General features: G+C 46.4%; 1 protein-coding gene across 6 annotated transcripts in view; it reads right to left on the reverse strand.

Annotated features, from left to right (window-relative positions):
- The window catches only part of SYN3 (synapsin III), a 546,668-nt gene extending 531,501 nt beyond the window's left edge, over window positions 1–15,167 (reverse strand). For 4 of the 6 annotated variants that reach the window (XM_054675522.2, XM_016939061.4, XM_016939062.4 and 1 more), the window contains exon 1: window positions 15,073–15,167. The gene's annotated coding sequence lies outside the window, so the exon portion shown is untranslated. The other 2 variants (XM_009438249.5, XM_009438250.5) reach the window with 2 other exon arrangements.

The raw sequence follows: 15,167 nt of genomic DNA on the forward strand, positions 1-15,167 counted from the left end.
GGCATACTGTTTAAAAGCACAAGCAAGAGCTGGGCGCAGCGGCTCACGCCTGTAATCCCAGCAGTTTGGGAGGCCGAGGTGGGCGGATCACCTGAGGTCAGTAGTTCAAGACCAGCCCGGCCAACATGGCGAAACCCCGTCTCTACTAAAAATACAAAAATTAGCTGGGTGTGGTCACGGGCACCTGTAATCCCAGCTACTGAGGAGGCTGAGGCAGGAGAATGGCTTGAACCCGGGAGATGGAGGTTGGAGTGAGCTGAGATCACGCCATTGCACTCCAGCTTGGGCAACAAGAGTGAAACTCCATCTCAAAAAATAATAATAATATAATAAATAAAAGCACAAGCCATGAAGTCAAAACTACCTGGGTTAATATCCCAGCAATTCTGTTTCTTAGCTCTGTGACATTGGGCCAGTCATTCATCCTTCTGTGTCTTTGTTTGCTCATCGTAAAACAGGGATAATAATTCTAACTCATCCATAAGCTTGTGGTGAGAATTAAGTGAATTAAGCCACATAAAGTGCATTGAACTGGGTCAGGCGCAGTGGCTCACGCCTGTAATCCCAGCACTTTGGGAGGCCGAGGCAGGCAGATCATGAGGTCAAGAGATCGAGACCATCCTGGCCAACATGGTGAAACACCGTTTCTACTAAAAATAGAAAAATTAGCTGGGCGTGGTGGTATGCGCCTGTAGTCCCAGCTACTCGGGTGGCTGAGGCAGGAGAATCGCTTCAACCTGGGGGGCAGAGGTTGCAGTGAGCCGAGATTGTGCCACTGCACACCATCCTGATGACAGAGTGAGACTCTGTCTCAAAAAAAAAAAAAAAAGTGCATTGAACTATGCTTTGCACACAGTGAGGATGCAACAACCTAGCAGTTAGGCCACAGGAAGATGTGGCTGCAGCATGCTTGGAAAGTGGGCAGGATGGTGTACAAAAAGAAGATGTGGAGTCTGTGAGCTTCAACGCAGGCCCAAAGCGGTACTAGGTACAGTGCGTTCTTCCACCAGCCTTCTGCCAACACACCACCTCCAGCCAGCTGGTTCACCGTAGCAGTAGCTTTCCTCAAACATGCCTAGTCACGTGAGACTTTGACAGCACAACAGACATTCTGTCCACGTGGCTCTTGGACTGCCTGGTGTATTTCACCATGGCAGGCCCCCTGTTAATAACTGAGGAGCTGATGAATTGCTTCAATCACTTTAGACTCACAGACTCATTGAGCACAGGAGGTCAAGTGACTCCCATCCCATCCCTAAACAGACATGTGCTCTTTGATCAATCCTCATCACCTCACCCAACATAAGCTTATTCTAGCCTCTAGCCATTCTCTAACCTTATTCCAGACCTTCGCTTCTGCTTGTGCCTCTGCCTGGTTGTCATTTCTCCAACTTTCTCCAAGTCGGAATTCCTACTAAACGCTGAAATCCCATTTCAAACATCACCTTTTCTGTGAACTCTCCCCAGCTCCCCCTAGGGTTTCTCATAGTGGTTTCAACCAATCACCTACACAGAATTATTTCTGGTGCTTGCTAACTACAGGTCTCCTACTTGAGGGATCAGGGCCTAGCCACCTGCATTTTTAACAACCTTCCCAGATGATTCTTTTTTTTTTTTTTTTTGAGATGGAGTTTCGCTCTTGTTGCCCAGGCTGGAGTGCAATGGCACGATCTCGGCTCACCACAACCTCTGCCTCCCGGGTTCAAGCGACTCTCCTGCCTCCGCCTCCCAAGTAGCTGGAATCACAGGCATGTGCCACCACACCCGGCTAATTTTTGTACTTTTAGTAGAGACAGGGTTTCTCCATGTTGGTCAGGCTGTTCTCGAACTCCCAACCTCAGGTGATCTGCCCGCCTTGGCCTCCCAAAGTGCTGGGATTACAGGCATGAGCCACCGCGCCCAGCCCCAGATGATTCTTAAATACATTACAGTTTGAGAGCAGCTGTCCAGACAGCTAGCCTTGCAAACCTGACACTTAGTAATTTGGCCCTCACCTCTGCTCCCCTGATACTTTGCACATGACCTCTGACAGCACACCTGACTGTGTTCCAGGTGAACTGCTTAGAGTAAATCTCTCTCCAGACTGGGAGCCACTTGAGGATAGAAACCTTGCCTGATTTATATTTAAATTCTCAACATCTCCAGGTATGTTACTACTCTCGCCTTCTCTTTTCCCTCATATTCCACATCTCATTCATCAACCAGGTGGCTCTACTTTTTTTTTTTTTTTTTTTGAGATGGAGTCTCGCTCTGTCGCCCAGGCTGGAGTGCAGTGGCACGATCTCAGCTCACTGCAAGCTCCGCCCCCCGGGTTCATGCCATTCTCCTGCCTCAGCCTCTCCTGGGACTACAGGCGCCCGCCACTACACCCAGCTAATTTGTTTGTATTTTTAGTAGAGACGGAGTTTCACCGTGTTAGCCAGGATGGTCTCGATCTCCTGACCTCGTGATCCGCACACCTCGGCCTCCCAAAGTGCTGGGCCTACTTTCAAAAAAGAAATTTTTTTTTAACCACTTCTCACTTCTTTCACCCCAAGGACCTTAGTCTAGCCCATCATCATCTCTTTAACCACTTCTCACTTCTTTCACCCCAAGGACCTTAGTCTAGCCCATCATCATCTCTCCCCCATGAACTACCACAATGACCCACTCACTGATCCTATAGCTCCCACCTTTCCCCCACTATGCCTCTCTTAACACACAGCATTCAGAATGATTCTCTAAAAGCATGTCAAATATTTGCAAGTCATATATCCAAGAAAGTACTGGTATATAAAGAATGCTAAAAGCTCAACAATAAAAAAAGCAATTAAAAAAAAAACAAAAAACATGTAATAGACCTGAAGACACTTCGCCAAAGAGAATATAGGAATGGTAAATATACACTTGAAAAGATATTCAACGTAATTAGCAAATTAGGGAAATGCAAATTAAACCATTGAGATACCACTAAACTATAAAGATGGCTAAAATAAAAAATACCAACCATGCCAACTACTGATTCCAATGCAGAGCAAATGGAACTTTCATACGTTGTTGATGGAAATGCAAAATGACATGGCCACTCTAGAAATTAGTTTGGAAGTTTCTTATAAAGTTAAATGTAAACTTAGCACATATCCTAGCAATCCAACTCTTGGGTATTTACCTTAGAGAAGCAAAAACTCACATCCACACAAAAACCTAAATACAAATGTTTATAGCAGCTTTATTCATAATCCTTAAAAACTAGAAACAACCTGGCTGTGTGCAGTGGCTCACACCTGTAATCCCAGCACTTTGGGAGGCCGAGGCAGGCGGATCACAAGGTCAGGAGTTCGAGACCAGCCTGTCCAACATGATAAAACCTCGTCTCTACCCAAAATACAAAAAATTAGCTGGGCGAGGTGGAATCCCAGCACTTTGGGAGGCCGAGGCAGGTGGATCACGAGGTCAGGAGCTCGAGACCAGCCTGGCCAACATGGTAAAACCCTGTCTCTACTAAAAATACAAACAAATTAGCTGGGTGTGGTGGCAGGCACCTGTAATCCCAGCTACTCGGGAAGCTGAGGCAGGAGACTAGCTTGAAGCTGGGAGGCGGAAGTTGCAGTGAGGTGAGACCACACCACTGCACTCCAGCCTGGGCAACAGAGCAAGTCTCTGTTTAAAAAAAAAAAAAAATCCAAACTCCTTTCCACAGCCCATGAGTTCCCACCAGGCCTGGCTTTGGGAACCTCTCTAAAGACATCTTCTCCAACTCTCCCTTCCCCCACCTCTTACCTGTCCTGAGGTCCATCTGCTGTTCTCTCTGCCAGGTACTCTTTTCTACAGGTATTTCCAAAACTCACTCCCAAACATCATGGCTCTACTGAAATATTTACTCCTTACACAGGTCTTCTTTAACTGACTTTTCTATAATAGTATCTATAATACTATTTCCCTCATACTGTTTCGTTTTTCTTCATGGCACTCATTACTAAGTGGCATCATATAATATATTTGTTTTGTGGTTATTTTCTACCTTTCCTCTGAGAATATAAGATGCATGAGGGTAACCTTATCTGTACTAGTCACCAATACATCCCCAGCACTTAGAATCTGCCTATCACAGGATTAAAACTCCATAATATTTGTTGAATGAATGAATGAGCACACCCAAGAGACGAACACTCAATAATGAAATTCCCAATGCTTTCAACGTGGAGCCATACTTTGACTCAAAAATTTCTTTGTATCACCCCTCAAATCACCTGCCTACGTGGCCCCTGAGTAAAGCAGTCCTAGCCCCCAACATTTAATTCAGCTGTTGGTGCTTTCAAAAAATGTGTTAAGTTCGACGTCTCCCTTCTAAGTGCAGCTTTCTGGTGCTTGGTTAGAAAACTGGCAGGAGGTGCCAGGCTATAAGGACAGCATTCTTAGAGTAATGTCATGTGGGGTTTCCTGAGGGCTTGCAGAAAGCTATCCAGAAGCGCCACTAATGTGAACAAAGAAGTTTGAGGTAAGACTGAAGAAAGAAAAAAATAATAATAAAAACACCTCTCTGTAACACCTTTCCAAGGAGAATGAATACATGAGCATTTACAGAACACCTGCTCTACAGGTTCCTGGCACTCTGAAGGTTCTCTCTTAATCCTCTTATCCTTCAAGGTTAGACCTATTAGTCCCATTTTCACGTGCAGAAAAAAAAAAAAAAAGGAACCAACACAGAGAGGTTAGGTAACATGACCGATGTCACACAGCGATGTCTGGCATTTTGAACTCAGGTCTGTGTTGCCTTCAACTCCATTCTTTTTCCACTTTGGACTTTAGAAGCAATATTCAGGGGCATGAGAATGAATACTGTCCGGAGGAGGCAGGCAGAACATGCCAACCTCAAGTAGAAAACACCGACCAACACCTGGACACTAGTGGCCAGTTTCTTCTCTAAAATGTTTCAAAGACCAGCATGGACCAGTCTGCTGAAGCAATATGCTGATTACCTTCCAGCAAATATTACTGAACACCTACCATACAGCAACATTTCCTGGGCTGGAGGTTTCCACATATATTATCTCATTTAATTTTCATTATTGTTAAAAAAAAAAAACTATTAACGTGATATAGTTTGGATGTTTGCCTTCTCCAAATAGCATGAGGGTATGGCAACACTGCATCTTATTCCTTCTTTAGGTTCTAAACCCATAGTATGGTGTGAAAATCATGTGTAGCTAAAAATACCCTCAAAAATATTTTTGAAATGTGATCCCCAGTATTGAAGGTGGGGCCTGTTGGGAGGTGTTTTGGTGATGGGGGTGGATCCCTCATGAATGGCTTGGTGTCCTCCCCTTGGTGATGAGTGAGTTCTTGCCCTATTAGTTCACACAAGAGTTGGTTGTTAATAGGAGCCTGGCACGTACTCCTCTCTCTGTTGCTCTCTCTCTCACTATGTGATATGGCTGTTACCCCTTCGCCTTCTGCCATGAGTTAAAGCTTCCTGAGGCCTCACCAGAAGCTGAGCAGATGCTGGTGCCATGCTTGTACAGCCTGCAGAACCTTGAGCCAAATAAACCTCTTTTCTTTATAAATTACCCAGTCTCAGGTATTCCTTAATGGCAATGCAAAATGGACTGAAACAACATGTATGAAGGTATTAGAGGCTGTTTATCCAAACTGAATGACAGAAACCTTGCAAGCAAATACATACTCCTAAGAATTCCCTCTCCTTCACCCCATGCCCTAGAGATTTGACAGTTACCTTAAAAACAGAGCAGCATGAAGATGCAGACAACTTCTTTTTTGACCTTCTTTTTCTACTTCTTTTGCTGTAGGCCAGAGTTTTGCACACTGGATAGCACAGGGAATTACTATTCAGGGTTTCATACACAAAAACCATGTATAATGCAACTTTCTGACCATTAAAATATATTTAGGGTATTTTTGGCTACACATGATTTTCACACCATACAATGGGTTTAGAGCCTAAAAAATGAGTAAGACACAGTGTTGCTGTACCCTTAGCTTCCTCTAATTTACTCCCGCTTGATAGATAATCAAGAAATGTTAGCTCTAGAAAGGAAGTTACAGATTGCCAAGTTCCACTCCTTGCCAGGGCTTCAATGATGACAGGGCCTTGGAAGGTGGGCTCCCCCTGCTGGACAGCTCCACTACCAGCACGTTCTTCCTCTATCTGCTATCGGCTTTTCTCCAAATTCCACTGCTGCAGCTAGCTTTGCCCTCCAGCCCTGCAGAATAATTATAACTCCTCTTTCCTATGATAATAATTTGAATTTCTGAAGCCTGTTATTTGGGTGAGACTTTCTTAATGCTATAGTGATCATGAAAAGGGTCAAGTATCTGCACTGTGCTTTTTAATAACCACCGGATGGTTTTTATTCTGGGTGCTCGTCCAAGCTATTGATACCCGCCTCCCCATTAGGCAGCTCCACCAATTAATTAAATTCAATATTTTGGGAGCTGCGCTCTGGAAGCATGCCTCTTAGTCGGGAAGACAAAGAACAAAAACCACACGGCATGTGGCAACTACTCTTACAGTGGCACAGATTCGGTGCCAGCCGCACGCAGGAGGAAAGGGTCGGGGTCTCGGCCCATCCATTGGGAAGGACTGCTAACCTGTGAGCCAGAAGACCCCAGGAAACACAGCCTGAGCCTGCTCAAGGAAAGTGACCAGGTCTCATACTCAGCTTGCCTGTTGCCCTCTGTGTCTCAGACACCAGCCGCAAAGCCGAGCAGAGGAGGTTTTCCATAAGCCTACTCCAATCTCTTGGCACTGGAAAGGGGCCTGGAGGTGAGAATAACTAAATGCAACTCACTCACCCCATGTGTCTCAAATGAATGAGTGTTGTTGTTTTATTTTTTCTTAAAAAACAACAAGTTATAAAAATACAACTCCAAACACCTAAGACAGGGAGTCTTTGTGTCCATTTCTTCCCATCTGTCAACTCATCAAGTGACATGAAACAAATCCCCTAACTTCTGTGGACCTCCATTTTTTCAGCTACAAATCGAGGGGCTTGGCCAGGCACAGTGGCTCATGCCTATAACCCCAGCAGTTTGGGAGGCTGAGGCAGGTGGATCACTTGAGGTCAGGAGTTCAAGACCAGCCTGGCCAACATAGTGAAACCCCATCTCTACTAAAAATACAAACAATTAGCCGGGCGTGGTGGTGCACGTCAGTAGTCCCAGCTACTCGGGAGGCTGAGACATGAGAATCTGAGCCTGGGAGGTGGAGGTTGCAGTGGGCTGAGATCATGCCACCGCACTCCAGCCTGGGTGACAGAGCGAGACTGTTTCAAAAAACAAAAACAAAACAAAGCAAAACAAATTGAGGAGCTTGATCCAAAGAACTGTAAGGTCCCTTTCAGAACCAGGGTCCTCCAATCTTTTGTGGTCCCAGACAGTGAGTGGATAAGCTACAGTGACCTGGCTGAGCTAGTTTATCTCAAAACCAGCACATGACTTCTAGTACAGAGAACAGCATGCAAGGAAACAAAGGCAGACAAAAGATTCCTGCTCCAGCCCCACCATTATCCTGCCATGGATCCCTCCCTCAGTACATCTGCCTGCACAGCTCTAAATACCAGCCCTGCCACTGAGCAAGTGGATCATCTTGGACAAGTCACTCAACCTCCTTTAGCCTTGATTTTCACATCTGCAGAGTGGGGTTAATTTTACCCACTCCCAGCACAGCTCAGATGGTGAAATAAATTAAAACCCGTATAAAGCACCCAGTACCTAGAGGACATATGCCGTGTATCCCTTTATTCAAACATTCTTTACCCACTGAGCCCACTTCATCAACATATTCAAATTCCAAAGGCTTATAGTAATCTGAAGCCCAGGTGGCCAGACCTAGAAGGGCTGCAAAAATCAGCAAGTACAACTCCTTTCTACCTCTGCGATTTACAAGGGAGAGAACTGAGGCTCAGAAACGTTCGGTGACTTGCTCAAGGACCTACATCAGCAAGCCTGGCCTAGAACACAGGGTGGCAAACACCAAGGACCACACAAGACACAAAGATAACCCTTTGTAGGCCCTATTCTCCAAAATTGAGAACCCATCACTTATAACCCAATTCTGAAAAATTAAAAATAGAAAAATTTTCTATTTCTGTATATTTTTGGAGGACCGCAAGAGATAGCCAGCATCGCAGTGTGTCTATGAAAGGCAAGGATTTCTTGAATTACTTATGAAATGAAGGTCAGTGGTTCTTGCTAGCAGTTTTCCTCAGCTGCTCTGCTCCCCTCTCCCTTCCCCACATCTACTCATTTCAATTTACATCTTGAGGCACACATGCCTACATTGGGACCCTTTCTGGACAAGGTGAGAAGTTTTAGGTAGAGGCAATAATCCATTTCCCATTAAACACAAACAAAAAAAAATCAGTTACGCTATCCATAATACAAAAAGAATTCCTCTCCTCACCCCTAAGAGCCCCAGCCCGGGACACCTAGAAAAGTGCCCAAATACATTAAGGCACACAAACAACTCAAGGGTCAGGGACCCAAAGGTCCCCCCAAATGACATGATCAAAATCCATGAGACCACTCAAGAGTCTCTGGAGAAACCTCAGCCCAGATTCTACAAGGGCCGCTGGACTGAGCTGGAGTGCTCTAGAGGGAGCTCAGACAATATAAGGAGGAACCAGATTAGAAGTGGTTTCAGAGATACAGGGATAACCTGACGAGCTCCCCTCCTGCCCAGATTCCCAAAAGAAAGCGTGTATTTTCAGGGAGTATCTGACAGAAAGCTACACCAAGAACATGCTTCCTTGTAGCTCCTGGTGAGCACACTCCCTAGACAGTGTCTGCTAAAACTTGGATTAGGAAGGCCCTAATCCAAGCCTCACATCGTGCACTTTGGCAAACAGACCCAGAGAGGGAGACCATCCTGCCCAAGCTCATATCACAAGCCAGTGGCAGCCACTGGCTTGAGCTTGCACCTGACCTTCAGTCTAGAGCTAGTCCTCCCCGCACCCCACGGCTCCTTCCCACCAGGCCCACTCCCTCTTCCAAAACCTTGGGCTCACCTCCTGGTTCTAAGGATTCTGCCAGGTTGAACAATGCTCAGAAGCAGGTGGCAGTTTAGCAATTCATTCAGAGGGACCTGGGGCTGTGCCCGTCCCCGGTGGCAAGGAGAGACTGCAGTAAGAGACTGCAGTGTGGAACTTTGAAAGGGCTCTCTTCTCTAAAGAATCCTCCTCCTCCTCCTCCTCCTTCTCCTCCTCCTCCTCCTTCTCCTCCTCCGTAGTACTACGGACACATGTGCTCTGTTTGGGAGGAGGAAAGGAGGAGAGTATGGATGTGTAAGCAGAGTGTGGATGTTTGTTGGAAGGAGAAGGGCAACAATCTGCAGGGCCCTGCTGTATACTCACACCTAGCAGAAGAGGAACAAAAAAAAAAAAAGAGAGAGAGAGAGAGAGCTCTAACTGCTTCCACAAAATTATTAACCCTTGCGCTCCAGCTCTGCTCCTCAAACAGCTGAAGCAAGAGAAACAATACACTTAACCAATGGAGCACCAGCCAAAGACATTACATCATCGGTCAGCACCGTCATTGGCTAATAATTCCTAGAAGGCAAAATTCTGCTTCTAGGTGCTTAACCCTTTCATGCTCATCAGAGCAAAGAGGATTTGGTCTAAACCAATGGTTCCTGAACTTGCTTTTATCAGAATCATCCAGGATGCTTTCTAAACATACAGATCATTATTTTTCATTTCAACCCATCTAAATCAGAACCTACAAAGGGAGCATGGATAGCTGTATTATAAATAGTGTACAGAGTGTGGCAACCACTGATCAACTCAGAAAGTCTTCCTCTCCAAACAAGATAACATTTTTCTGAGCATTTTTCATGTGTCCAACACTTTGCTACATCATCTCATTTATTTCCTGCACTGAACAATGGCTCCATATCCCAAGTATAAAAAGTCAGGTTAAGAGAGGCTGAGTTGGCCGGGCGCAGTGGCTCACGCCTGTAATCCCAGCACTTTGGGAGGCCGAGGTGGGTGTATCACCTGAGATCAGGAGTTCGAGACCAGCCTGACCAACATGGTGAAACCCCGTTTCCACTAAAAATACAAAAATTAGCCGGGTGTGGTGGCGGGTGCCTATAATTCCAGCTACTCTGGAGGCTGAGGCAGGAGAATCACTTGAACCCAGGAGGCGGAGGTTGCAGTGAGCCGAGATCACGCCATTGCACTCCAGCCTGGGCACAACAGAGCGAGACTCCGTTTCAAAAAAAAGGATAAGTCAGTTGAGCAAGAGATGGAGCCTTGCTTTGAAAGACAGGCTGTTGGGACCCGACCTTGCTACCCTTTTGAAGCTCCCGCTTGAAGTCAAACCAAGCCGTTTATTTACTTATTGCCTCTAGAGTTACAGAAAACATAGACTCTCTTGATGAGTTGGAGAATGCCAGGAACCTGGGAGGAACGGGGAAATGAAGACAATGGTGGATTATTCTCTTTCTTGGGCTCATTCCCTCTGCTTCTGTTGCAAATTCAGCTTAAACATCACTGTCTCTTGGAAGCCTTCCCCAACCACCCGCCAACCCCCAAACCAGGGATAGATGCCCCTGCTCTGTGATCTTAAGGTCTCCTGGAGTTGTGGGCTGCCGTTTCCTGTTTACTGGATAAACTCCATGAGATTAGAGCCATGTCTACTTTCTCCAGTAACATAAACCTGGACAGTGCCTGCCACGTGTGAATACTCAATCATGACCAAAAGAAGGGAGAGAACGTGTTTGCCGAAGTTCTAAATGGCATCACACTGAGATGGGAAAGACAAAGGATTGGAAGTCTGGAGACTCACAGGAACAAACTGATTTTGGGCAAGTTCCTTTGGACACGGGAGAGGGGGTTGGTGTCCTTATCTGAAAATGAGGACAATCGCATCTCCTATGAATAGTTATAAAGATCAAATTAAAGAATGATCCAAAGCTCTGATTTTCTCCTCCTCTCTCTCTCACACTCGAACTCATCCATTTTATTGGCTGACATCTAAGTGCTGACAACTGCCATATTTATATCTCCAGCCCAGACTCCCCTCTTCGACTCCAGACTCACAGCCAATTCCTGTCTCTATGTGGATGTTTTACGGGCATCTCCAAGAGAGTATTTGAATTGTATCCTCTAAGCACAACCTGCTCCTCGCCTAGTCTCTGTTATGTGAATAATGCTCCCATCCACCCAACTTTTGTTTGTTTTTTTAATTAGGTGAAATTTACATAACTAAAAGCTAGCCATTTTAAACTAACAATGCGTGGCATTTACTATCCTCATGATGATGTACAAACTGTCGCCTCTATCTAGTTCCAAAACATTTTCATCACCTCAAAAGGAAACCACTTAGCCATTAAGCAGTCAAGCCCCAGTCCCACTTCCCCCTCAGATCAGCACAAACACCAATCTGTTTTCTGTCTCTATGGATTGACCTATTCTGGATGCTTCACATAAAGGGAATCATACACTATGTAACCTTTTGTGTCTGGCTTTTAAAACACGTTTTCACATAGTATTTTTAAGGTTCATCCACATTGCAGCATGTATTAGTACTTCACTCCTTGTTATGGCTGAGTAACAATCTATTGTATGCTATACTACATTTTGTTTATTCAGTCACTTACTGATGGAGCTGCCAGACTTTCAGTAGCCAACCAATCTGAAACCATAAGGCTGGCCACCATCCTTCATCCCCACCCTTTTCCCATATTCCCTGCATTTAAAGTATCAGCAAGTCCTGTCCATTTTGCTTCCTAAATAGAGCTCAAACCCTTTTACTTTTCTCCAACACTATTGCTGTCCTCTAGCCCAGACACCAATATATATCTCACTGAGCTTCCAACTGTGACAAGTTCTTTCTTCTCTCTATTCCACTTCTCACCTGGAAGCTGAGATTGACTCCTTTTAAAACATAAACCAGATCATCCATTCATTTAAGCACTATTTACTAAGCACCTTTCTTCAAGGAGTTTTCCTCCCAGAGGCATAACAGACAACACACAAATATACACTATCACATCAGGCTTAAAATCCTTCAATGATTCGTTTGTTGCACTTTAGATAAAAATCTAAGCTCAGCATGGCCTCCAAGACTCCACTGCCTTCAAACTCATCTCGGGCCACTCCACACAATTTGCCCACTATGCGCTCCAACCACAATAGCCTCCATTCCTCCACCTCGTGGTCTTTGAATAAGCTGTTCTCTCTGCCTCTTGATCTTGGCGTTGCTGGATCTTTCTCATTCCCCAGATCTCAGTGTAAATATCACGACTTTGGGAGACCTTCCCTGACTACGCTGTTAAGCACATCCACCCTTCATTCATTTCACTCATTTAAGAAATATGTGCTAAACCCTGTGGTAGGCTCTTGGGATGAAGCAATGTATGATCCCCTGGAGTCTGCAGTCTAAAGGGGAGGACCAACAATAGGAAAGTAAATAAAATAGATAAATGACTGTTACGAAGGGAGAATAAAAGGGAGGGAGTACAGAAGGCCTTTCCAAGAAGGTTATATTGAAACTGAAGGCAAGGAGTCAATTGGACAAAGAGCCTGTTATTCTCTATCACATCCTGGCTATGCAACGCAATGTTCCATCCCTCAACACTTGCTTTTGATGAATCCAAGTATTTAATGTCTATCTCCTCTAATAGACTGAGCTTTCTCCCCATCACCTAGGACAGCGCCTACTCCTCAAGAGACACTCAATACACATTGATTGATTAATTAGTGGATGAATGAATGATTAATCAATCAATCCACCAATGAAAGCACTTTGGAAAGTGTAACAAATCATAGAGTTGTGAGTGATTGTTATTATTATAATTATTATTTTGTGGCAAAAGAACATCAACTTGGTTGGGTTTTGGAAGAGACTGGGTTTACTATAAAATGAGAATAAAAGTACCTAAGTTGGAGTATTATTGGATAACTAGAAGAGAATGTATATACATAATAGACACTCAAAAAAGGGAAGCAGTAGTCTTTGTGGCTGTTATTATTAAAAGCTCCTCACAAAAGCTGACTCAACTCGAATTCCAAAACTCATTTTCAGGTGCAGTCATGATACTTAAAGGTGAGAGAAATGAATACTTTTAAGATATCTACTACGCACCAGGCACAGTACAAAGCACTACTTCATTTGTGAGGTAGTGTAGTGGATACCGTGGGGAAATGCTCAACCCCCCTCCAAGACCAAGACACTCATGACTTCCCCATGTCCAGCTGCCAGAGTGTTGGTTATCCCAGCTCCCAGGTGAGTCCCTAGTCAGGAACTGTCCTGCTGAAGGGACATCCTAGCTCCCTCCCTAGGACCAGCCTGCACCCACTGGCTGATCAACATTAAGCTTCAAAGGCCTCGTCTCTTTGTCTCATGGGAGGGATTGAGACCTCTCTTGCACTGCACCATAGATCAACATCTCCCTCTGCCCAGTTCTGCTTCCCTTATCTGCACAAAAATCTCAGAAGCGCCAAGTCTTTTTCCAGGGAACCCAAACCATGACAGGTGAGTACAATGATTTCCTTTTAAATCAGAAAAAGAAGGTTCATGAAGGTTGCTAATGTCCCCAAAGCCTATGGCTAAAGTGACTTTCTGGTCTGATTTCCCAGCGAGCCCTTGTTCTTTCTACTACACCAATCTACACACAGCCTTGCCTCCTATGGCTGAGACTGGATCTCTGTGAAACAGAAAGGGGAGCCCAGGCAGAGGGGAAGGGCACACAGAGGGCTTGAAGATGAGAAAAGAAGAGCAGAGGCACCCTTCAGAGGCCTGATGACAAGACTGAGGTCACAGGCTCCAGAAACAATATCAAAATGATGTGCAGGCTGCAGAAGCAAGCATTACACGGGCAGCATCTCTTTGCCTGAATCCATGTCCAGAAGCCAGGGAGCAGGGCTCCCGGGCAGAGGGGGCTCCCTTAAGCAGGGAAGAGTATTTGCAGCCAAGGACCAGAAAACAACTACAACTTACCAGCTTTCTGATGCTCCGGCCTCCATCCATTGTCCCCAGAGCTGCCAGAGGGACCTGATCACTGATCAGAATTCTTCCACGGCCCTCCTTCATTCCAGGATAAAATTCTAAATATTCTAAGGCTGCACTTTAAGGTCTGTGCAGGTTTTAGCTCCCTGCCATGTCGAGAGCTCATTTCCTACCTACAACAAGACCCGGTCCTACTCCATTATCTGCTGTAGAATTATCTGATGTTCTAGGTCAGGACACCGGACCTTTTCAGTTTCTTTACCTTTACACAAGAAAACCCACCTGGAATTCCTGCTCCCTATCAACTCACAGTCCCAACACACTTTTCAGCCTGGCAAAACCTCCGACTTCCAGTCAATGGTCACCTCCTCTCTGAAGCCTTCCTGGCTTCCTCACCGTCCTCTTCTCCATCTCGAGTCTTCCGCACTACCCTGCACTGCAATTGCTCCTCCTACTGTCCCTCTTAGCCCCAGAAGCTCCCCAAAGGCCATTCTTCATGCTGCTAGGGCTTGGCACAGTTCCTGGCACTCAGAAAGAGCCAAGTAAGTGCTGGATAGATACACGAGGTGCTGTATCCAGAGCTATTCTCTGCTTCTAGCTTGGCCAGGAAACCACTCTGAAATTTCATCCTGCCCCCAGGATGACTGGAAATCGGAAATGGCATGACAAACCTGACCTCCCAAACCCAAGGCAACAGGTCATGAGGGGTCTGGGGACCTAAGGCAGGTCGTAGGAGCCGGCGCAGAGCAGAGGTCCGGCCGCTGCGGTTCCTGGTTTCCCGCAAGCTCTTCCCCGGGCCGGGCGCTGGGTGGAGGCAGTCTTAGGATCCACAGTCTTGCGCGCCCCCGGCTCCCGGGCCCGGCAGACGGCCCCCGCACGCCGATCTGTCTGTCCCAGGGACCGGCCCAGGGCGCCGGCAGCGGCAGCCTGGGGAGACACCGTGGTGCGCGGCTCCTTGCCTCCCTCCCTGCCCCTCCGTGCGCCCGCATCCCGCGGACACAGAGCCGGAGCTCCAGGGGACGCAGCCCGACGCGAGAACGCACCAGCAGCCCCCGCTCGAGGTGGGGTCTCCCGGCTGTCAGAAACCCCACAAAGTCTACTTTGCGGCGCCGCGCCGCTTACCGTGCGAGCCGCCAGGAACTCGGCGCCCGGTGGTGCCTCGGCGCGGCGCCCGCCAGTCGATCCGCTCCGGGTCCCGGGAGCTCAGCCTCTGCCCC

The sequence above is a fragment of the Pan troglodytes genome, chromosome 23 (assembly GCF_028858775.2).
Source record: "Pan troglodytes isolate AG18354 chromosome 23, NHGRI_mPanTro3-v2.0_pri, whole genome shotgun sequence".
Lineage (NCBI taxonomy): Eukaryota > Metazoa > Chordata > Mammalia > Primates > Hominidae > Pan > Pan troglodytes.